Source organism: Thunnus maccoyii, chromosome 6, assembly GCF_910596095.1.
Source record: "Thunnus maccoyii chromosome 6, fThuMac1.1, whole genome shotgun sequence".
NCBI classification, from domain to species: domain Eukaryota; kingdom Metazoa; phylum Chordata; class Actinopteri; order Scombriformes; family Scombridae; genus Thunnus; species Thunnus maccoyii.
The window spans coordinates 16,807,309-16,832,315 of NC_056538.1; the positions used below are offsets into that span (position 1 = coordinate 16,807,309).

General features: G+C 38.6%; 1 long non-coding RNA gene across 1 annotated transcript; it reads right to left on the minus strand.

Annotated features, from left to right (window-relative positions):
• Positions 1–1,292: 1,292 nt before the first annotated feature.
• Positions 1,293–6,073, minus strand: LOC121899011. Its single transcript, XR_006096584.1, has 3 exons — positions 5,916–6,073; positions 5,245–5,402; positions 1,293–1,317 (listed from the first exon to the last, which is right to left on the minus strand). It is a non-coding gene; the product is annotated as an uncharacterized LOC121899011 (long non-coding RNA).
• Between the last annotated feature and the right edge of the window lie 18,934 nt (positions 6,074–25,007).

Here is a 25,007-nt window from a genome sequence, read left to right on the forward strand (position 1 = left end):
CCATCAAAGCTGCCCTTTAAATTACTTCACACCTTCTGTGCTTAACACATGTAGAAAAAGCTAGTTTTCAGCACCCGCTTCAAAGCCGTATGTGTTGTGTTACTGGACAAACTCCAATTAACACTTGTCATGGCAAAATAATTGTTGCTGAAAAATCAACACTTTGATGTGAGGAAACTTGCAATGAATTACTGATAAAATTACTTTTTATGGGTTTAATTGAGAGACCAGCAGAGACATGCTGACCAGAAAGTGAATGAGAGAGAGGAGAGAAGGAAGAGATGGGAGAGAAGGGCAGCAGGGAGGGATAAACGAGAAAAAGGCAGATAATCATGTGTTTGACATTTCAGTGTCTGGTGAAAGAGAGAGGATGGGAGAAAAGAAGATGAATAGACAATGGATTAGGGGTCTGGAAAGGAAGACAGCTCTTCTTAGGTTGCCTTCTTTCGTAAATGCAAGTGGGAGCAAGTGAGAGGTGGGCCTGTGGTCGGAAAGACAGACGGAGTAAGAAAGAAAGAAAGAAAAAAAGAGTGTGAGAGAATTCTCCTCTGGCTACCTTGCATCGACAGACACACAAATACACAAAAACAAAACATTCATCTTCAGTTTAGAGCTTCAGAAAACTAACTTCAATCAACTCCTACCATACTGCCATACATTTAATATAGCCTTCCATTAATATACAATACCAGTCAAAGGTTTGGACACATCTGCCCATTCACCTGAATGAGAAATTATGTCCAAACTTTTGACTGGTACTGTGTATACATGTATACACACAGCATAGATTTATTTTCTAGAGCAATATGTTTTACCTTCATCACAAAAATAATTTCTGTTCCCATTTAAAGAGAGAACAGAAAATAAGCATAACATATCCACTTATCAGATTTCATTAGAACTGTCAAAAAATGCTGCTTAATCTTTTCCATAATCTGGTTGTTGGGACCTGGCCATGAAGGGAAAGCTATGACACAATGACGCTGAACGAAAAGACAACAGAATCCAGGGGCCACATGCATAAACAATGCATACAAACAAAAACCATGCGTACGCCATCTCCCACACATACTGTAAATTGGTATTTATAAAAACAGAATGTGCGGTGAGAATGTGCACACCTCATGCATTCTTTAGACCATGTACACAGGTTTTTCTAAAGCAATCTGAGGTTGATGTGTCACAATCTGGCTCTTGGCCCATGACAAATATGGAGACACACCATGGTGAAAGCTTTAACAGTAATTTATTTAATAAAGCAAAATAAAAGAAAGTAAAAGAACAAACTAAGGCTTCAACATAACCAAAAACAGGTGCCTGCAGGGAGAAGGGGAGAAAGAGAGCTGTTAGTTGTAGCCAGGAATTTATAACCTGGGGACACCAGGCCCAGGTGTTGCCACTGATGGCACTGGCACTTGGCACTGATGACCCACTTGTGGACCAAATCAAACAAACAGGTGAATCACATGAGCACAAGAAACAGCAGGGGTCATCACAGGTGTGATGAGGTGGAGATGGAATATAAGGTGAGAGAAGAGAATCTTTTAGTAAAACATTGTTTTGGTTGATAACCAGCTACACTTATTGTGGGATTTTTTTAGAGACCTGTAAAATGCCAATCAAAGGTGCATTTGTTAATGTAACATTGATTAATTATTTTTGTGTGATTAATTTTATCATTCTTTTCATTTACATAGGAGTCAACATTTTATTTTACTGTTAATATTCTTCTTATCCTTAGTTGTGACACACCTTATAAAGTTTAGTTTAGATATGAGTGCTACAAACTAATCATTGATTACATTCCTGAGATATCTCGCCCAACAATGGTTTACAAGTCTGTGTGATGAATTAATGATAAGGATGGTATAAAGAGCCACACAGCCCTGCGTAATGATCACGAGTAATGATGGCTGTTCTGCTGTTGGAGAATTTTGTGGGTGCAACGCAATCTGTGAAATGGCACTTTTTATTTGCTGTTTGTTTCATTGAAAGGTGTTAAGACTGGTGGAGCAGGTGGCGAATTGATAAGAAAATGGCTGGCTCAGGGTGCGTCTTCATCCATTTATGGCTAATTGTGGGAGTAGAAATGAGGTTCATGCGCCCAGTTCTTCAATGACTGAGATTTATAAAACAGAGCCCTGTGTACACATGGCTTTATAAATATGAAGTAAAAATGCGTATGCATATTTCTGGCTTTGTGCACACACACAGATTTAGTCATGAATCTACACAGAGTTTTATGCATGTGGCCCCAGATCTTCATGTTCCCAAAAACTGAGGCCTTTTTAATATTCTGTGAACTAGATTTGGAATTATCAAGTAAGAGTTTGATATTTGTTCTATTTTTCTCTCTCTCTACCATACAAACACTCCGTGGCTGTCTCTTTCTTGCACTTTTAACTCGGCAAGATTACTTTACAGACATGACAAGCAGAGCAGCATGGCAGTTCAAAGAGTATTGGGAGAGGGTTAGGGAAAAGCCAAAATCATGTCTCAATAAATAGACAGAATACATGCAGGTGTGTCTTTAGTAGAGGTTGAAATAATATTTATTTATATAAACTGAAGTTAATTGTATTATACTTTCTTTAAACTGCCACCACCACTCCTATTCCCAGCAGTAGTGCCTTGGGCTTGGTTGGCTGCTCCATTGAACACAAGTGGCTTGCATGGGTGGGAAGCCAATGAGGGCTCCTGTGTGTGTTGCTGTAGTATTGGCCCCTATTGGATGGTCTTGGCACCAAGATCTAGGAGATAGTCTAAATTGTCTCAAGAGGAAAATTTGTTTGAAATGAAAAGAAGCGAAAACATGCTCCAACAATTCCAGTAATGCTCTAAGAAGCCTTCAATGATGTCAGCTCAGCACTTGTCCTTGAGGGAATCTCTGCTGCCATGCTGAATGGCAACCTAATACTCTTAGATACTCCCTTCATGGTCTGCTGGATTAAGTGAACAGTGATGGATATTCAAGTGACACATCTTACTCATAATTCACTGTTATTATTTCTTCTGAACGCTTGATAAAAGATCAGTTGACATAAAAGCATAATTATGACCATCTTTTACAGTTTAAGTTACTTTTATGTCTACCTATCATAGGTTAGGTCAAGGGTTAAAATCAAACTATTTTGAGGAACCTGAGTCTGAGGGGGTCTTCAAGCGCCAACATACTCCAACAGAAGTGCTTGTCGGATGGTCAAACAGCGTCTGAAACCCCTACCTCCACACCATTTCAATGTTGGAATTTCTGCAACTTTCCAAAGCCAACAATCTGATATTGAGACCCTATTGATGCAGCAATTGGTCAGGTGTGTGGAAATTAGAACTATTCTCTAGCTTTCTTTTTTCATTCTTCACACTGCCAGTTCGGTCACTTTTCATGTGTACAACTGAGTTCAACACTATGATTGCCTTCCAGGTGAGACTGTGTGAAAATGTGCATCGTTATTTCCATATTTAAACAATTATCACATTTCATCCCTCTGTGATGATCAGCTTTTCACCCCACCAAGCATACTCCGGCCCTTAACCTTGTCATAGGCCCCTCAGCTTGGCTAAGCCCATGGTCCCACATCCACCCTATTTACCTCTGCACATTGTGATCCTGGTGAATGAGGCCCCACCACAACAAAAGTACACAAATTCAGCATAGAACAATTTTAATATTAGAGATTAGAGATTCTGTCTTCTTACTAGTTTGAGCAGCTGATGGGCAGATTTGTTTGTTCTTGCTTGAGAATTAACCCCCCTGAACTGAAATGCTTCTTCTTCGTGTCCCTGAAGTGTTTGCTCTGCAAGTTTAAAAAACCTAAACCGCTCCTGAACATTTTGATATGAGCCGTATCTTCTGTCTAGCTCAGCCAACATTCTGTCAATTACAAGAGTGAACACCGATGGGAGAAACTTCAGCTGGGCCAGACAGTTCATACTCTAAATCCAGACAGTCACTTTTTGTCTTGTCACTCGCCTGTGTGTCTGCTACAGAATTCACAAAGGATTGGAGACATCTTCCTTGCACCTGCTTTGAAACTGTCAAAGTGAGACCAAAGACCTGATATATATGTGTGAACGAACAAGGTCTACAGGGTTACACAGGTCGATTTCAAGTGCTTGTAGTGAAGTACTCACTCAAATCTTGAGAGAGGATGTCATAAAGTTACATAGAAATGCACTTTAAAGCTTGCATATTATTCTGTTTAGGATCCATGCGTCATTATGTGCAGTCACGTTGGTTCATAGTTCAGATAGAGTGCTTTTGTATGCGCTGACCATCTTCTGTCAAACAGGGACATTTTTATCTGGTTATATCCATTAGAATGCAAGCCTGCAGTGACAGTCTGCCAACATAAAGTAGGTTCAGAGGGGGGAAAAATTGACCAGATAAAGTTGAAAAGCTCTGCAGTCTCCTGGCAGCAGGTTACATTATTGACCCAAACCAAATGATGTTTATAGGCAGTCTAGAGGGTTTATGTTGTTACGCAATTCTTACACAAGCTTATATAATAATGAAAATAACTTTGCTGTCAATTGAGAACAAAAGATAGTCTATAGGCACCATTATCCAGCAATTTCTCTCCACAGTAGACATACAAATATTGTGTGCTTGGAATAAATTTGTGTGTATCCACACACATAGAGTGCCTGGACTTTTAAAACATTTTGGCTAAATCATTGTTATCAAGGTAGTGAGCTAAAAACATGAAGGTAGAAAGATAGTAAGCTTCACAAAGTAGTGCTTTTGGCTTTCCTTTTAACTGGATTGCACTTTATTGTATGTGTTTCCACTATTGTTTCCAGCCCTTCTATATCAGTGGCTGTAAGTCTCTGCAACTGCAGCTATCACAGTGAGATTTAGAGAGAAGCAGGGAGAGGGAATCTGGGGAGGAGCAATTCATGTCACTACAGAAACAGTCATCAGTCTCTGCATTGTGTGCTAACGTGCATGTCGGCATTCGCGCTGTGTGTGCACGCGCTCTACAGTAATAAGCTTGTTGGTGTCCCCAGTTCATTTATCTGCCTCCATTCAGAGTGACCTTCAGCTACACTGCCTGCACTCAGATATTCTCCACACATCTACAAATACACACACACACACACACACACACACACAACCAAACCAGTTTTAGATGCACATAGAAGCATATGCTTTCAGGTACCAATCATCTTGGCCATAATAAGCAAATTTAATGACATTTTCATAAGGTTTCTAAATACATATAAAACTGATTACAGGGCACTTACTCAGTCCCAACTCTGCTGGAAATATATGGATGATTGATGTTCGGTAGATGGCTGAAGTTTGTCATCCTGGAGTTCTTTTCAGTCTTTTACCTTCTTTATCCTTTCCTCTTTGTAATTGAGATTGAGATTAGTCTTGCAACTTTGCGCTGATAAATACCCTGTTTTCAAGATGAAACATGGTTGGGGTTATGATTTATGAGCTTTTCTTAGGTTAGTCAGTTATTCAACAAATTTAGTGTGATGTACAGCACTTGAGCAGAGAACATTATATCAGCAGCCCAAATAATAGACAACAAAACTTGCACAGGCCTAAAAAGAATGGTGTTTGAATGTCCACTTATAGATAAGAAGTGATGTGTAGTTACGCCTGTATGTTATTTTACACATAGAACTATTAACCTAATCAAGTTAACACAGTGAGGTGTATAGATTGGAAATTAAAAATGGAAATGATTGCTGTCTTGCATTGGTACTTGCAATTGGCCAGTATAAGTCTGGAATTGGTATCAGAAGAAGAGAAATAATGGAATGAATTTATTCCTATCGACAATAGGTATTCCTGTCTGTTTTTCCATCGTATACTAACACACTCTCCTATCAAGCTCTTGGACGTGGGTCATTTTGGGGCCATGGAAAGATTTTCTTTAACTGTTAGCATTTTTAAGACTCACCATCAACAAGACACTCTGTGACACCATATTTCTTGGCCACTTGACAGATGACTCAGGTCCAATTCTGTGGTTTAGGAATGTTTCCTCTGTAGCAGCAATTCACATACAGTTACATAAGCTGGCAGAAAACTCCTGAAGGTTAAGCTGGGCTTACTGGACATGTTTGGGTTTATCAACTCTTGAAGGGACACAACAGATAGGAAGGCAGAAACCACCCATAATACAATACACTTGTATGTTGTTATGTTAAGTCTTGTTAATAGTAGCATGATATCAGATAAAGGAGGCTAAAGTTAGACACAGCTGTCCAGTGGATGAAATATGCAATGTAACCTACGTAATGACAAGTTGAAGTTGGTCTGTGGAGTCTTTTGTGTTTGCATTTCTGTGCATTTTCACTGCAGTCCAAAGCTGGGGAACAACCTGGAACATATTGATGGTTTTCTCATCATGCAGCAAATTGGACAGTAATGCTATGTTGGTGGATTGAAAACACCATCACGCACATACATTCTGTTATACTGTTTACCTGGATCAACTATGAGTTTTACATGTATGACAGAGCAGATCATGCCCAAACAAAGGTGTGTGTCCAAATAGCTTTAATTTAGCATATCGACTAAATTGTCTTTGGCAGTACCATCAGATTTGAATATGTGCAGTATTTGTCATGATCACACATGGTTTATTTCATGGTTTCAACATGAAAGTAAATGAGTAAATGAATGAAGGAGGTAAAACAAAAATATTTGCACATTCAGAGATTGCGAATTTTTCAATGAGGGAGGAGGAGGAGATGAAATTTTAAGGATTTTAATGAGGTAATAATTACTCAAAATAGAGTATTTTATATACAACTTCAAACATGTCTGGAGGGGATCTTTAATATTAAACTGATAGCAGTGACTTGCTAACCACTTGTAATGACAAGGAAGCCGATAAGCACAATATAGTTAAAAACTATATGGGTTTTAATGGTGAAACACATTATATATATATATATATATATAGATAGATATAGATATAGATATAGATATATATATCAGTGGAGGCTGGTCCATAGAGGCAGAGGACGTTGATCCTCCTCTATTTTTTAAGAGGCAAAACGGAGATCAAAATATTAAAAAAATATTTGGTTGAAAGTATTTTTTCTCTCTTTGGAAAAAATCTATTGCTGAAATTCTGTTTAAAATGCTTCAACAGCGACACCTGCAGGGCAGGAGGTGAAAAAGCAGCGTGTGTGAAGTGGTGGTGTGTGTGGGGGGGGCGCAATTGGTGGAGGTGGAGTGGGGGACAGAGGAGGACGGGTGCTTGCTGACCTCCGCAGGGCGGGATCTCTTACATTGGACTCAATGTATTTCATTTTTTTTCATGCTAATCGGCGATTGGCCATGACATGTAAAATGACGCTCCAAGGGAGGCTGTCCTCCCTTACCAATCAACAAACAGAATGCAATATTGACATTGAGTTGGTCCAATGACAGTTTCCAGATTTCATCTTCAATTCTCTCCACTGTGAGGCAGAGTAGCAGCAGTAGATAGCTCCTTGCGTTAGCCAATGCAACAGTTAAGGACTGTTGTTAAGATAACGGGAGAAATTATCTGGATTGTGCAGCACAGCAGCAGCAGGACGCTGCCGGGGAGGCTGGAGAGAGAAGCAACCAGAGAAACAACCAGGAGAGTTAGCTTGTTTGTCATTGTTGCTAATGATATCAGACTTGTTAACCAGCAGCCACAAAGTTCAACAACAACAAGATGACCAACAGTCACAATTGGATGTTATAACATGGATACTTCATCTCCATGATAGAAAGAAGAAGACGTGAGATAACGTGAGTCAGATACAGCTTCTCTCTCTGTCTCTTTGGTCGCTAATTTCATCTCTGATGGTTAAATGTCTCTGTGTGGCTTTTTTGTGTTTTTTATCTCCTTAACAAGAATACAGCAGATATATATATATATATATATATATATATATATATATATATATATATATATATATATATATATATAATGTGTTGTGGGTAGTGGTTGTTCAGTCACCTGTTGATGTTGTGTGATTAGTGTGCAGGAGGTCTGGCTGCTTGCTTCTGACAAGTTTCTTTAGTTTAGTTTCGTTTTAAGCTGAGTCATATATTGAGTAATAAGCTTAAAGTAACTAGAATAACAAGTGTTGACTAGTGGTGTAACGGATTGTAGTTGATCCGTGATCCGTACTGATCGCCCCCCACGGTTCGGCAGGCATATGAACTGCGGATTAATTGCAAAATTGAATGTCTCATTTAAGACAAAGTAAACAAACTGCTGTAAGTACAAGTCATGGACAGACAGCATGTTGCTAATGTCAACAGGGATTTTGAACAGCAACGATCAAACCAGCATCTAACGGTTCCGAAGTGACATTGGAGTTATGTTGACCTGCTGTTTAATGTGCTGCAGCTAAGCAGCTTATTAGCTGTCTAGTTGCTAACTGGCGTTAGCGGTGAATGTTTGTTACCATTAAGTTTTGATGATGTGGACAGAGGTTGTTTCATTCACTGTTTAAAAGAGGAAGGTTTCATGCCTCATATTGCAATAACTGAGCATTAAATATTTTATAGATTTTATTTTATTTTATTTAAACATTGGACATCTTTTTTTCCCCCTTTTTTTTTCGCTGATCCTAATAATGATCTGATCCGTGACTCAAATCCCTGATACAAACCGTGAGTTTTGTGTTCATGTTAACACCCCTAGTGTTAACATGTCAGCTTTGTAGACTATATTTTATATATCGTACATATAGATAAGAGTGTGTAAGTCATGCATTTAATACATGCATTAATACTTTCTGATGTGAACCTACACTTTTAGATCTGTGAATGTTTTTAGTGTTCAATCTTTCTGGTATTCAGCACTGATCTGAACCTGTATCACATTATAAGCTTTATGCTACTTTATATATTTCTGTATATTGTCTCTTCTTTGTTTAGAGACAATATGTATATGCTAAATATTTTTAAAGAAGCAGCCTTTTCATCACTCGGGGGTTTTTGTTTTTGAAAGCAAATTGTTTTATTGGCATATAAAATTGCCCCCCACCCCTCAGATTTCATCAGGTGGGACAATGATATAGTTTGATGCGGTTTGTTGTAAGATTCCATATTGGTTTTCCTCCTGTCCTCCCCAATTATTTGAGTCACCAGCTGCCACTGATATTTATATATATATATATGTTTAATATGATCAAGGCAGCAGGCCAATCTAGATCATCACTGAATCTATGAAACCCACAAATACAGTAGCACAGTTTTGAATGTAAATACTCCTTTCAACACTCATTTAACTGCAAGATTCAACAGCATTGTTTTTATTATTGGTTACCACTTTGAATGCAGTGGTCCTCATATAACTTTTTTTTAATCTAATTTTTCCTCTGTATGTCATCTTCCCTCTGCCTTCTGATCCACTTTCTCCTCACTTACCATTCTTTCTGTCAGCATCTCCTGATCTTTATTTATCTCTTTCTTTCTTTCTTTTTCCACTCCTAGGATAAATACAACATCGATCTCTCTCTCTCTCTCTGCCTTTAGCTTGATTTCATGGTTTTATTGTCTGTTGTCTGAAATTGTTTCTTTAGAAACCAACTGTGCCTCCAGGGAAAGTCCCAACTGACAGCCAGAGAGGAAGACGGGGAGAGGTAAAGAGGACAAATGAAAGGAGAAAAGAAGATGGAGAAATCACCAATGACAGAAAGAGGGGTGTGTAGAATGAAAGGGGATGGGTTCAGGGAGAAAGACAGGAAATGAAGAGAGCAGAAGTGAGAGATTTCTGTGTGAATGAGGGTTCTGCCAAACTGTGCCATCATATGAATGTGTGATATCAATTCTGTTAATTGGGACAACATTCAACATTTGAATGATCCATGCCAAAAACTGATGGATCCAAGTGTCACACCTTTTCTCTAATTAATAGCTGCAGCTAGCAGAACTTCTCAGGGTAAGCCTTAATGCTGATCAGAGCTTTGCAAATAGTTCAAAGTGCCCTGTGTACTGGTGGATACGCAATAGCAACACCCTGTCCTTTACAGGTGAATGGTGCATTTATTCTTTAACAGCCAACTAAGGATGTGTCCGTTCAAAGGTAACATTTTAAACACATTTACTGTTAAGTCTGGCACATTTTCCATTAATTGAATAAGTTGCATCCCTCCTCTGGGAAGTGAGCTAGCTAAACTAAGTTTAGCTACCTAGCCTATACAGAAACCCATTTACAAACTTTATCAACTAGCCCCTTCTGTTTTTCTAAGAACTTGGAAAACAATAGATGCTGTAGGTTGTTGATGGGTGTGTAACAAACACTTTACCTTCACTGGCATCTCCACTGGATCCATTAAGTATTTCTGTGGTCTTAGCTGCATTTTGCTGAGCTCACAGCCTAATACACAATTATCGTAGTAATGTGTGTACTGTAATAGCCCTACATGGCTAAGCCAAACCCTCAGGAACAGCACTGAGCTGTGATTTTGCTGTGACATACAGTACACTGGCTCAAAAATACTTTTTCCTTTACACAGTCATTACAAAAGGAACAGCTGAAATGCAGTAAATAACTTTTTCTGTGTGACATAAACATCCCAAAATGACCCTTTGTGTTATCAGAGTTTTATTAATTAGGTCCAAACAATTATGGGGGAACACAATATCCAGTTCTCTTACAACTAGAAGAGTGCACTCAGTAGAGCACAGATCTCCACCAGGTCTGTACAATCAAGATGGAGGTGAAGATAACAGGAACACGGATCTAGTCATCTCATATCGTGCATAAGTTAAGTGGATCATAACATATTGGGTATGGAATAAATCAGCAGATGCTCCTGTTCAAGATGAGACCAAACTTTCTATGAATGTCAGTTTTTGAGCCACAACAAAGGCCAAAATGTGGCCTACAACAGACTAGGTAAGCCTTGTTTTTAGCCGAGCCAATTGCCTTTTGCTATGTCATAACGCATATCGTAAAATGTCGAGGACTGCTGATAAGATGAAAGTGTAAGCTTTATAACAGGCTCATAAGGAATGGTGTTAAAAAATAGGTTATTCAAAAATCATGAATCACCACAACCACAAGAGCACCATAAGCATACAGTCATACATGTGCACAAAAAGTATTAGGCTGATCTAGTATAAGAGATTAGCAGCAGACAAATTCACACACGCACACACAACCAAACGCATGATCTCCTCCAGGCTTACACCTGGCAGAGATAATAATACATTCATGGACCAAGCAGTATTTAACTGACTGCCAATGAAGGCTAGTTTTAGGACATTCATTGGCAGATGAGCTGTGGATTGTACATGATGTACTAATGTACTTTTGCAGTAGATGATTATCTACATCAAGCGAATATTATTCTGTGGAAGTGGATCATAAGTTTTCCATCAAAGAAAAAAGTCATAGCTTTAGTTCCAGCTTCCTTGTAACAGAAACCAGTACCAACCAATAATTTTGATCTCTCAAGTATTCAGAGCAAGCTTCTTATTACAGACCCATCAGTGGTCTATTTGAAGGGCCTCCTCCACTCCATCCACTGAAAGCGCAGCTGCACATCACATCTGTTTGAAGACTTATTGGCAGAAGTATCAAATACAAACATGAGATTACAAAATACAAAAGTCTTGCTAGATATTTGTCCTAAGGCACTCTGTCTTCAGAAATAATATAATGAATTTATTCTTTGAGCATAGGCAATCAAGCAGACCAACGTGTATGGACTTTAAGTCTTCATCAGGGTCTGACAAACACATAATCCATCTGAATTATATACCAGCTGTGGGTGGCATTCCACCTAACACACATGGCCACATAAATAACCGATAGTGGGCGCTAAAACAAAAGCACGGGCCCCATACATACATACATGCCAAAAAATGTGAATCTACAATAGGGCATAATAACAATAAATGATTTACATATTGAATCCTGAAAATACTGAAAATACCCAACAAATCTTTGCAGGAATTATTCCATGAACCTCCCACCTTTGTCTCTAGAAGGGCTCCCACCTTACAAGACAAGCTGGTCCACAGCCATCTATTGCCAAAGACTTCTTGGCTTCATGAACCTGTGGAGCAACTTCCCCTGTGGTAATTGCTGCCATTGCAGCAGCATTTCTAAAACGGACAGATTTGTGGATGTGTTTACCAGTAAGTCATAAAATAAATCACTTTGCCAACTGCAACACTTCTTTTCTGATATATCGCCTTGAATGCCCCTGTGGATTTTCCTATGTGGGGAGAACAAAAAGGAGATTTAAAAACAGACTTGGGGAACATAAAACTGCTATGCACACAAAAGATCCAAACTACCCAATGGCCATTCATTACAATCAAGTGGGACATGGAAGCCCCGCTTCCTTGAAAGCTGTTGCCCTTGAAAATATACCAACCACATAAGAGGTGATGATAGACTAAGAAACTCCTCCAATGATTTGGATTTTCACATTAAAGGACATTAAGTCTCCAGGACTGAATGATGAGGTAGACTTTCTGCTGTTTCTCTAATTTCTGTTGTTTTCTATGTGCTCATATTATCAACGGTAGCCAAAAATTATTGTAAAAACTTTTGAAAAATATTTGCTTGTGTAAACAGTATGTACATTCATTGTCCATTGACTATGATCAACCTATACTTATAGTCTTATATACTTAAGCATTTTATCATCACTCACTTAAGCATAATATACTGTAATCTGGAAAATCTGGATATGTTTATTTATTCTTTACACATGCCAAATTTTATTTGTTGGGTATTTTAAGTATTTTCAAGATTCAATATGTAAATCAATTATTGTTATTATGCCTTATTTTAGATTCGCATTTTGTGGTATCTATGTATGTATAGGGCCTGTGCTTCAGTTTTAGCGCCCTCTATTGGTTATTTAAGTGGTCATATGTGTTAGGTGGAATTCCACCCATGGTTGGTATATAATTCAGACTGAATATATGTTTGTCAGACCCTGATGAAGACTTAAAGTCGATAGGTCTGCTTGATTGCCTGTGCTCAAAGGATAAATTCACTACATTATTTCTGAAGATGGAGTTCCTTAGTTTTTTCCATGGTTATCTGCGCCACTTAAGGACAAATATCTAGCAAGACTTCAGCACTTCCTCCTCCTGTTCATGAGATTGTTTTGTTTGAACATACATGAAGTAAACATCCTTAATAATCTTACATTCAAGTGAAAATACAACCAACCCTATCATAAAGGATTCTGTCAAAAAACCTTTTGTACATAATAGTTGTTCAACTGGTGTAATTTCAACAATCTTCTCAGTTGACTCACATTAATTTTATGCTGCTGAATATAAATCATATTTTTTTCTCCAAGAATATTTTAAAAGGTTTACACACAAATATTTATATACACACACATACATACGCAAAATGATGTTACATATTCCACTTTATATATATATATATATATATATATATATATATACACACACACACACACAGACACACACACATATACATATATAGAATATGTAACATCATTTTCCATACGTATGTATTTGTCTATGCAATCACATTGCCCAAAAACAGCCATTTGTTGTGTTGTTTGCAGACAGAACAGAACAACCAGAGATACTCTAGTAGAACACACCACAACAAAATCACAAAAGACACAAAATGAAGTAGAATACAATGGAAATCATCAAAATTAACCAAAACAAAGGAGAGCAGAGCATACAGAGGACAGAGCAACAATCACACCAGACCACGATAAAACAAGAAAGGACAGAACAGAAGAGAACAGGGCAGTGTGCTTTATCTGGTGCAGAGCTGGAGGGTTAAATCACACAAGGGAGCTCTTGTCAATAACAGCTCAAAACATGTGTGTGTTTGTGTGTGTGTGTGTGGAAATGCAAGCACTTTGAAGATTAGTTACTGTAGAAGTGGCCTTGAATGAAATTAAATTAACAACAAATCAACAAATATGTAAATGTGTGTGTCTGTGCTTCCAGGTCTGTGGGTGAGTAATGAAATTGAGTTTGTGTGTGTATGTGAGAGAGAGAGAGAGACTATGTTCTCTAAATATGCTGCACTTGCTGAGATCACTTTGTGCATCTCTGGCCTAGAAAGCGCCAGATAACTACTTTCTCAGCTCACTCAGCGCTCACACTCAGGAAATATGAGGCTGGCACTGCAAAGACACACATAAACACATGCACACACTCTGCCTGGGTAGTAAAAGTGCCATCATTAGTCTTTTTTTGTCATCTTTATGGGTCGGATAAACAACATTGTTGTTGTTCAAAGTAAAAATCAGTACCATACAGCCCATAAGAACACTGCATTGTATCTATCCGCACTGAGATCTTAATATTTTTTTGCTGCACTCATTCTAATGCTTAAATGTAACATGACCTTTTGCAGATAGAATAAAATTTAAATTAAAAAAATAAAAAATAAAGTAAAATTACTTGCCAGAAAGTATCAGAAAAATACATCTGGTTGTTTACCAGAATCTTACAGGCTGGTTTTCAGAGCTGACATATGAGTAGTGGGGATGTTGTCAGTGTTGGGTGGTGTCACTTAGAGCTCAGCCATGACTCCATGAACTAAAACCCATGTATGGTGTCTCTCCAGCAGTTTTCCTGGAGCTTCATAAAACATCTCTTGGATTCTACAGCACACATTTGTTTTTGATCACCTCATGTTTGCACTGGAAAGAAATTTGTGGAAACACCAGCAGCCATTGTAAGGCACTGTTAAACATTTGTGTGCAAAATAATTTGTTAATCTGCGAAACAGCAAGCATTTTAAAGAGAAGGTACAATTAGCACCACTTGAACTTCATAATCCTACATGTTAGATTTGAAAAAGATGTATTTCACCAATGAGAGATCAATGTAAGATCATATTTATTATAATTTTATGATTGAGACCATTGACTGTATATAAAGATGGACATCATGACAGCTCCCCAAAAGTGAAGCCAAAATATCTTGATCGCCTCCTGGTGGCTGACTGCAATATAGATCATAAATCCCACCCCCTCAAGGTTAGTGGATGGGACATTAGCCAAACTAAAAAATCATGTCAAATAAATTTTTTCCAAAGATGTTTTCTGTCATTTTAGGTAGTTCTTATCATGCTGATGTATGTTCAAGTGCTCATTTTTCTGATAAGTTTGTCTTTAATTAGTTATTTGACGATATAAAAAGGGAATGTAACATCATGATTGACAGCTGTGACAGCCACTCTCAAACCGCTGTCAGGCAGCGGGACAGCTTAGGTTCTTGCGTCACACGATTTTACTGCGTAAACTCTGGCTCCAAATTACATTACACAAGCAAGACGGCAGCTCCCGGAAAGGAGATATTTTGGCTTCACTTTTGCTTAGCGATAGGAAGTGGAGACACTTCATCCATCTTTAACACAGTCAATGACTGAGAATTGCAATTAGACTCTTTTGAAATATCTTATCAGAATGCAGGGACACGAAAATTGTGGAAAAGCGGAACACCACACCTGCTGGGTCAAGACACTAATGGCGCTGAGGAGACTGTGCAGAAACTCCTTGGGTGACTCCCAAGAGATATTACAAAGATAATACAAACAGCAGTGGTGATCGGGCAGGAGGCAGGCTGTGCAGCACTCAGCCTGAAAGACAGAATGACAGATTCAGCAGTGACATTTAAAGTTCAACATCCAGCAGCTGATTGATTTGTTGAACGCAAGAGGAAAGCTGATTTGCTAGATATTGTGACACTTGGAATTTGTGAATGTGAGGTTTTGTGCTTTGATGGTATGGGGAGGCAGCAATGTGGGTGACATTGTGAAGGAAAGTTGATGGCAAGAGATTGTGAAAATATATATACAAGAAAGTCGCCGCCAGATGAATGGAAGATTATTTTCCTCATTGAAAAAATATATTGCAAAAAAAACAACTTTGCATTCAATTCTGCATTGCTACTGGCTCCTTCTATCCCCAGATGTATCAACACTATAACACATAAAAACAGAAAAATTCCAATACCATACCAACAAAGTACTATATCTATGGAGTTATAAAATGTAGGGGATTCAGCACAGCACTCACATCTTTCCTACAAAGATGTATTAGACATAAATCACATAAAAGATTATTACTAGCAAATGTAACCAGGCTTCACACACTGGTGTCTAAAACCAAAATGGTGCTTTCATTGCTGACGTAATGCCATACCTGACCACTAGATTCCCTCAGTGAGTTCCTGTCTTTGCTAATTCTCTGTGGTTCTTGAACTGACTGCCTGCACAGCTGTTCATCATTTACTCATTAGTTACTCTGTATATATAGAAACAGTTTTCCAGTGGCTGCACTCCATTTCGCTGTGTGCTGCTGCTCTGAATGTTGCGGAGCAGCGAGGGCGGGGAGACCCTTTTACAGGCTGTGTAGGCAGCACAAGGTGGCAGGTGTAACGTCAAAGCGCTATCTGCTGATGATCAAACAGTGGCAGGTAGTGAGGGAGATGCTTCCTGCTGTGAAGAAGTTCTAGAGTACGATAAAATCAGTAAATGTAGATAGTAAAATGTAAATGTACCAGAGTAAATGTCTGTTTGTTCTCTGGGAACTAAACTCAGTAACTAAAGGAACAAGTGTTTTTGTGTTTGACCAATCAGAAACACAGTGCAGCAAATTCCTCCGGAAGCTACTAAATTTAGACTGGTTCCACAAGTGGAAACTCAAGTAAATCTCCTCATGTCTTAAAATGGTTCCTGGAAAAGTCCTTTGAATGAAAAAGAGTTATAAATTAATAAAACGTGTGTACATGTTTCATGTGTCAGATCTCATTAACAAGAATCATTTACGAGGCTGCTTGAATAAACTCAAATCCATCAATGTTCATATGTTAGTGAGATGATTATCTCCTGTCTACTCTACACTTAAATATTCTGGATGTTGTATAATAGAGTTTCTTTTTCTTATTTTGTAATATATGAATAAAGATACGTTGAGCTTGACTTGTATCCTCTCTGCAGTCTTCTGGTGTTTTCCTATGTTTCTCTATAAATAATGGCATACATTGATGAATTAATCTCATGACCACATGAACACAACAGATGGTGTTACTGAGATCATGTACATGTATGTCATTACGCGTTGATGCACGTCAACACATCAGGATACATCACTGTCCTGTTTTCCAGCACTGACAAGAATGAATACTTCAGAAAAGCAGCAAGTTTACCACATTAACTCCTCACTTCTTGCCTACTAGTTCTTCTGTCTATATGGTAAATCAAGTGTGGGCAACAGGTGTAAAATGACAGCATGAAAACTGGTGTTTCAATTAACCTGGATCAGTAGAGACCCGCCTGCAGCAAGGTCACTCTTCAGCTAGTGATTCCTTTGTAAAAATCATACCAACCAAATATAGAAGGAAGGGTACAAAGTCCGACAAATATAGAAAAAATGATGGAGGGAAAGGCATGAAAAATGAAGGAGGGAGAGAGGGCAGAAAAGAGATTGGGGTAGCGGTGAGTGGAGAAAGAAAAAGATGATGAGACTGGAAGAAATAAGATGAAGGACCAGAGTTGAGGAATGGAGAGGCATCATATGAGGAGGCGTAAAAATGGAAACGAAAACAAAAGTCAGGTTTAGCAGAAGGGAGAAAAAAGATCAAGACAAGGTAAAAATGAAAGCAGAAGGAAGAGGAAATTAAGGTGACCTTATTATCTTGCAGAGTGACTTAATTAACTCTGGGGTCTAATAACCTGACTTAATGAGACGCACTGATTGTTAGTCTGCATGTTGGTGTGGATCTACATGTTACGTAACGTGTGTTGAGAGTTATACACTACCAAACGTTTTTGATACAGGCAATTGTTATGGTTATCCAGTTGTTCTGTATTTAATCATTTTATGTCGTTGCTTCTCATTTCATGCATTTTTCGTCATTTTGGTGCCAGGTTGACAGAACAATGAACGAAGCACTTATGGCGAAGACTGCTGTACGAGTTGGGATTGCAGAGCCCAAGCCAGGCTTTTATGGAGCGTTTAAATTCTACCACCCCGCAGACAGGAACGACAACAAACACTACAGGGATTATACACCCCTCCAAAACTCTCTCTCTGCTTTATGTCTCTCTGTCTCTCTCCCCTTCTCGCTTTCTGTCTTTTTCACTCAATTTTCCTTCTTCTTTGGCTTGGTACCTCTCTTCCTTTCACGCTCTCTTTCTTCCTCTGTCGTGATTCCTCTCTGTCTCCCTCTGATTTAATAAAAGCGGCAGAATAAAGGGTTTACACTCAAAAGGAAATCATTCAGGGAGCCAGGAAAATAGAAATAGCCTGTCTTAATCACCACATGCACACTCGCAATCACACACGCGCATGCGCCGTTTCAAAAGCACCCACACAGAAACGCATACTAGATATATCATTATCACAGGGTTCCAGGCAGCAGATAATCCGGTAACAGTTGACATTTAGCAGCCTGTTGTTCGCACAGACACATTCAGTAGAAGCCCTGATTAACACTGGGCATTAACACGTTTTATGAAGGCAAGATTAACACCAACTAGCAGGAGATACATGCCCTCGAAAGCTTCAGTAACACAGGGCACTACACAGCAAAACAATAGTGGTTTTTTTTTTGTTTGCTTTAAAATAGTTTGAAGGTGTTTTTACTGTGTTTGTGCAATAAAGACAAAGGCTAAGGTGGAAAAGGTAGAAGAGAAGGAAGGCAAAAGAGGTACAATAAGTGTTGATGATGGAGTGACGCACAAATCAAGTGTTGGATTTGAACTGATAACATGTGGTTACAAGTCAGCATGCTGAGAGAAGATTAGGCTCTACAGGTGGGTCATGAGAAATTAAAATTCATACAGTGTTCAACAATAGGGCAGTGTATCTCAAGGCTTGTGTTAAAAACCATTAAGGAGAGTGTTAATAATTAAAATGGCACACAAGCCACATAGAATATTAAAAGAAACAAAAGAAAGCACAGAATAGAGCAGCATCAAGCAGATTCTGACCTCTCCAACATTGCAAAAAAACAAATTTTGTGCTCATAACAATAGCTCCTTGAATGCCTTTGAGGAAGAGTCTGTGCAAAGTTATAATGGATGATTCTTACCAATACAGCTATTCACAACTCTTTGTAGTATGTACAGTCTAGGGGTGTGCCCGAATACAAATACGTTATTCGGCAAAGCACAAATAGTGGGGTTTTTTTGTTGTTTTTTTTCATACAAATATTTTAAAAAAGATTTGTTTTTTCGGGAAGAAAAAAAACATGTCGAATACCAGCGTGCAGGTCGGTTACATCGCTATCTCAGTCTCTCTCCTCTGCTCTGCTGTTATGTCTATCAGCACGTCTGAATGAGGGGCGTCACATCCACCTGCTGCATGATGCACATTTCCTAATTTGGACATCACTCCCGGAGTTGGGGGTGTTAGAGATAAAGCTGAGCTACTGACACATGCAAAGTGCTCTCAAGGGACTCTCCATAACCAGTTGTTCCCCTTCTCCTTTCCACAAAGTTAGGTTGTAAAAAATAATAATAAATGAAATAAATGAAAAGTGCAAAGCAATAATCGCCTTTGAAGTTCTTTCCTACACGTTACACAGTGTGTAATGGGTGTATAAATAAGTAGAGGTCTGTCTGCAATGAGGCGAAGAGTAAAGTTTTAGCTCAGTGTTCAGCACAGTCATCTATGATCTGGGAGACTCCAGTTAGAGACCCAGTGTGGGGACCTCCTTTGTAAGGTAGTTTATTCATGAAGACTTAATGTAACACTTTATTTTTTTTAAATTAAAAGCGTGATAAAAACAAAAACAGGATTTTTAAGCCTCTTTCCACTTTTATTCAAATGCAAATACAAATACAAATAATTTTGCTGCCTCAACAAATATAGATACAAATACAAATACTGGGCTCTCTGCACATCCCTAACACGGTCCTTTTATTTTCAGTCAATTAAATACATGTGGCCATCACACAGCAACAGGTACAGTATTTGCATCAGCAGTCTAATTTTGCAGATGCACTGTGTGTAATTCACGCACACTTCGCACAGCAGTGGGTGCACTGTGTGCACCCACTGCTGTGCTTTATATCTTTCGACATGGAACCAAAAAAGCACTTCTGTGCTTTTCTACATATTGGTAGGCTGTTCCAAACGATGCAATCATACAGCAAGATTACTTTAAGCATATCTACAAACCTAATTTGGAAATTTAAGTGGCCAGACATGCTCTTGGCATTGCTAACATTATGCGAGCACTGACACTAGACATTATTTAAAAGTTTCTTCTCTTTTTTCTAGTTTTCTCTTGTTTTCCCCTGTTGGCCGATGACATTTGTTAATAAAAACATATAAACATTTGCAGCGGTTATTGTTTAAATTTGTAAGCTAATATTGAGACTGTCAGGAACCAAAATGTCAGTCAGGAACAGGCACCTGATTTTGGTCATTGGTGATGAGTCGCAGTTTATCACTCCATATTATGGCTTTGGCTTTTCATTAAAGTGTTGGTTTTTTCCTAGAATTAGATTTAGATACTGAGTAGAAGTAACAATGTGTTGGAATGGACACAGTGTAGAACACAGTTCAGTTGTTATTTGAAAAAACATATGAAAAGGTGATTTAAACTTGCCAGAACTCCTGTTGAAGTCATTTGCAGTTAATTCCAGAAGTAGATTTTCCTCAAGATCCCAGAAATCCGGTCTGATGAAGTGTGTGTTTGCCTGTGTGTCATTGTGCCTGTGTGTCAATGCAACAGCTTGAGGGCAGATTTATCTGGCAACAGAAATGGATGAGTCCCGTGAACTAATTACACAGCTGTAATGTACTCATCAATATTTAGAGGTAATCACAGTCTTAACAGGTACTGATTACACCAGAGAAGAGAAGAGAAAGCCAGAAATGAAAGACAACACTAAACCCGGAATCCACTTTATCATTACAGTGTACGCCAGATTGAATTCGGAAAGAAGGGAAACAATCTCAGAGCAGTCCATCTATCAATGTAAAGGATTTTGAAAGTTCATATGAAAGGTTTGTGCCAACATGTGCTTGTACTTCCTATTTTCTTTTTATCTTTTGTTGCTCTTTTCTTGTTTTCTCCATTTCTTCCTCCACATACGATTAATTGTCTCATGCTCTCCTCTCCTCCACATCATCTAACATCTTCTGCCTTGGCGCCATGAAAGGAACATCAGCACAAAGTCTCACTCGCAGTCAAAAACACCCAGAGAGCAAGGAGGAGAAACAGAACATATTTTAAAAAATGGGGGGGAAAAAAATGAATGGAAAACACACAGAGAGACAGAATGAAAGAGGGCGACAGAATCGTGCACGTGATTACCCTGTTGATTTCTCTGATTGTCACTGAAATCAAGATTGAGAGAGAAAGAAAGAGAGATATTGAGATTAAAAAGGGTCATTACTGAACTCTAACACAGTGTTTTCTGCCACTATTATTGCCACTGCAGGATATTCCGTGCTCTGATTAGTCCCGCACATCCTGGCACAAAGGTACACTGACATGCTCTTGGGAAAACGCAAGCATGCAACCCACGCTCCATCATACACACACACCCCTTCACGGTCATTTGCACCCACACCTGCATGCATGCAAACACTCCCACACACAGTAATTCTCTGGTTTGTCAAAGCACTTTTCAGTTTAGTCATCTGACAAAAAGGCAAATAAGATTGTAGGGAGTACAGAAAGAGAGAAAATGAAACAAAAAGTGTTTATTTGCAAACAAATACAGACAGATGGAGGGGAGAGGTTCAGAGAATCAAAATCCTGAGGATTTACTTTAATGAAACAGAAATTGTTTTTCTTCAGTTAGCAGGATTAGTGTCTACCCTGAATTTATCTTCATCTTTTTAACTTTAATTCAGATGTTCTGTCTCATTCTGCATGACACTTAATTGCAGGAATTGGATTTCATTCCTCCTCAATTGCAGGCTTTGCAAAGGTCTTTGCTGACTGTTAAAACAACATATTCTGTGTGATATGTCCTCCCAAGTGCCAATTTGTTCTCTGGCTCATCCCACATCATGTAAATTTTTAAGCAGTGTTATTATCATTAAGTCTGACATTTGTTTTTTTGTTTAGGCTTTCTGTGGGTTTGATAGTTTTAACAGATTTTAATGTCCTTTCTATTTTTACAATTTTGTTTGTTGACTTTCATGTCTGCAAGGTAATATGAAGCTGCCATCAGCAGCCTGCTAACTTAGCTTAGCACAAAGATTGAAAACAGGGGGAAACAGCTAGCTTATCACTGACCAAAAGTAACAAAATCCATCTACCAGCACCTCGAAAGCTCATCTAGTTTATTTAATCTTCATCAAGCTCACCAATTAACACATTGTATCTAGTTTGTTGAATCCATACTAAAATGGATGTGTAGACATGTAAATGGCCACTTTACTAGGGGTGATATGCTAAACTATGTCTTGGTCAGGACCAGGGTGTGCCTGAGTATTTCTTGGTTGGGTGAAATAACCTACCTGAATCTCTGCTGGTTGCCTAGCAACCACACAGCAACGACAAGACTCCAGGAAGTTACTGTGCCTGGCCAAGAAATAGAATAAGCATATAAACTGTCCAACAAAATGTCAAACTACTCCTTTAAGTTATACTCAAAATGTGTTTAGATTACTTTTAATTAGCTTTTTAATTGCCACCATTTCAAGGACACTGAAAGATAGTCAAAGTAGCCTGAAGTAGCACCTGCTTCTGTTAGGCCAAACTTCGTTATAATTTCAGTTCTTATTATGTTATTTTTCCATTTGCTTTCTTTTTTATCCTTCATAAAATATCTAAGTGGGTCTCTTAGAGAAGAAAACTAGTATTGAACTTTGACCTTTGATTTGGTGATTCTACACACACACACACACACACACACACACAAACCACACTCCCAGTTGTAACAGGTTGCTCTCTGTGTGGTCATGAAAAACAAGGTCACTCTCCACATCTTGGGCCTGCCAACCCCACAGGCGACCATGCTAGCAAGGTTATTAAATGGACCATCTGTCCTTACACACACACACACACACACACACACACACACACACACACACACACGTACAGTATGCATACACAAGCATGTGTGTGAAGACTTGTGCACGTGCATTAAAACAAATGCATGTACGCACAAATGAGTGCACACAGACCCACAGGAAGAAGGTGTTCATTTAGTGGGTGTTCCTTTTTGTCTTGCATTGCACATTTGTACACTCATGTAGCACACATGCTATACAAGTACACACCCGCAAGGTTATAGTATAGCACGTATGGATGTTGCCCTTAGACCAGCACACACCCACACTCTTAAACTTTGTATAAAATAGCACTACTACAATGTATTGCACATTGTTTATGCACTCATTTGTTGGACACAAGTGTCATATTGGGCTACAACTAATAATGATAATAATATGTGAATGATACATGAAGGTGTAGGAATGCTATTACACAAATAATTGGCAAATGCAGGATTAGCGGATTCCTGCTGTCAGTCAATGTGCTAAATAGCATCCAAGACTAGCATGCTAACCTTCAGCAAGGCAGATGGCTGCGTTTATTATTTACTGCTTTTTCCTTTCCTATTCCTTTCCACACTGTTGTTAGCTTGGTGCTAGGAGGCTAAGCCTCCTGCAGAAATTATGAAAAAGTTTTGCAGTAAAAGTTAATAAAAAAAAATCATGCTTACTTTATCTGTAACTGTGAGCTAATATACTGACACCAAATGTTCCTGTTAAACCCACAATTTACAAGAGTAATTGAATAATTCATATCATACAGGGAGTCATCCTCCTGCATCCTGTATCTGCAAATAAATAAATGCAATCATTTTGAATTTACCTGCCTCTGTGACAATTAGAGCACTGAAATCCCTGTGGTAGAATTCATTTTAGAGTTAAAATTAACCACCATTCTGATTCCCTCTTCCATTTTTTTCCAGCTTCAAGACAAATAAGGCTCTAAATCCACCATGACACATAATCTTGGCAAAATAAAATGATTGCAGTGCTCTTTAAATCTTCATATTAAATTTAACCTTGACATTTAAATCTGCATGTTAATTTTAACTGATAAAGGGGGGGTTAAACCCTATGCTCCTATTATACTTAGTGTCACCCAGACCTTGTAGGTACTGTACCACAAAGAAGTAATGGTTGGATGTTCTATTTCAAGATGACATTTAGCTTAGGTTAATCGTGCTTAAGCAGAATGCATACTAGGGCTGTCCTGATATCACATTTTCACAATTTTCATGACAAACATAATACACAAGTACAAACTGTATTTTTAATTTTCTTTTACATCATCTGTGCCACATCACCACATAAATAAACATGTATTTTGTACACGTTTCCTAATACAGTGAATACCTTTACATGCACAAAATATTCTGGTTTTTGCCCTATTCCAAAAAAGACAATATTCCTACTAAGCTGTTTACATGGCTAATGAAAATGAATATTCCACTAATACTCCCATTTACATGCAGAGGGTTTTCAGGGTTTCCCTCCAGTTCCAGTGGGACTCACAAGATCTCCTCAGGCAGAGAAGTAAACCAGCAAGGTGAAAAACATAAGTGAGCTGCTGCCTTATATTTATAAGTGATATTGATATGACTGATATTATAAATTTATAGTTACAGACACATCCAGTACCTACGTTGTCCCATGATGTTTACTACACTGCTGAGTGGTTGTGGTGCATCACACCGGGTCGTCACCGTCAGTCAGGATAATAACCAAACCCCTCCATCCCCGTCGTGAAGAAGGCGAGCTCTGTTTTTCCAGCCCATGCTGAACAGCTCTGCAATCTCCTCTCATTCCTCTCCTCTGTCTGCCTTCCTGCTCCAGCATATGTCATTTTGCCTGTGCAGGGGTGCGTTACACAACCAGCCCGTCATGCATCTCTATCCCAGCCTTGCAAACTGTTGGGTAGTTGGTTTGTTTACAACACACAGAGCTGACCGTAAACAGGCAAGAGGCCGTGTGTTGTAAACTGTGGTAAAAATCCCAAATGAGACGCATATGCCGAATGAGCTATACATTCCAAAGAACGCTCCTAAAACCTGAAAAAT